The following is an 868-nucleotide window of genomic DNA, read 5'->3' as shown; positions in this document are numbered from 1 at the left end:
GGCATCACAGCTCACAGCAACCTCCAACTCCTGGGCTCAAGCGAGTCTCCTGCCTCTGCCTCCCAAGTAGCTGAGACCACAGGCGCCCGCCACAATGCCTGGTTATTTTTTGGTTGCCGCCGTCATTGTTGTTTGGCGGGCCCAGGCTGGATTCAAACCCACCACCTTAGGTGTATGTGGCTGGCGCCTTTAGCCACTTGAGCCACAGGCGCTGAGCCTGGTTTTCAAGTTTGGGAATAAATCGTCCAATATAAATCAGGTAAGAACCCTTCCCACCTAGGGACCTCCTCTTGGGCTTCATTCATCCTGCCTATTTCAACTACATTGAACTCTACTTCTCAGATACTTTTATCTAATTTCCTAATACTTTCTGAAGGCCAAACGCTGAAGCACAGTGACCAGAAGGGCAGAGCCAGACACTGGGCACCATATCTAGGCTCAAGTAGCCTTCGGAGATCTGTTTAACCTCCTGAGACATGACTTCCTTAGACCTCCAATCTCAGTACGGCTGCCTCACTCCACTTGGCTTTCTGTTTTTCCCACCTACTTGACACCCTAGTGCCAGGACTCAGTAGCTGAGACTAGGATGAATCTGAAGGGGTCCTTGTGTCTTTAGGACAGAACAGTAAAGTAAAAGGGGACTGTGTCCCTCAACAGTTCTTCCTCAAATCACTCCATTTATCACTTGCCAACAAAACATACTTGGTTTTTGCTGAGAGGTCAATCGGCAAAGGGTCTGATTAGAAACCTCTTGAGACTCAAAAGGGAAAGCTAAATTAAAAAAGATGAGAAACTTTAGGGACACTTGCTCAGAGCTGACATTTCACTTGCCCTCAGTAGTGAGCAGGAACACTGTGGGTCCCTGAGG

Source organism: Otolemur garnettii, unplaced genomic scaffold, assembly GCF_000181295.1.
Source record: "Otolemur garnettii isolate 467f Iridium unplaced genomic scaffold, OtoGar3 scaffold00151, whole genome shotgun sequence".
In the NCBI taxonomy this organism is placed as follows: domain Eukaryota; kingdom Metazoa; phylum Chordata; class Mammalia; order Primates; family Galagidae; genus Otolemur; species Otolemur garnettii.
This window is presented reverse-complemented; position numbering follows the sequence as displayed.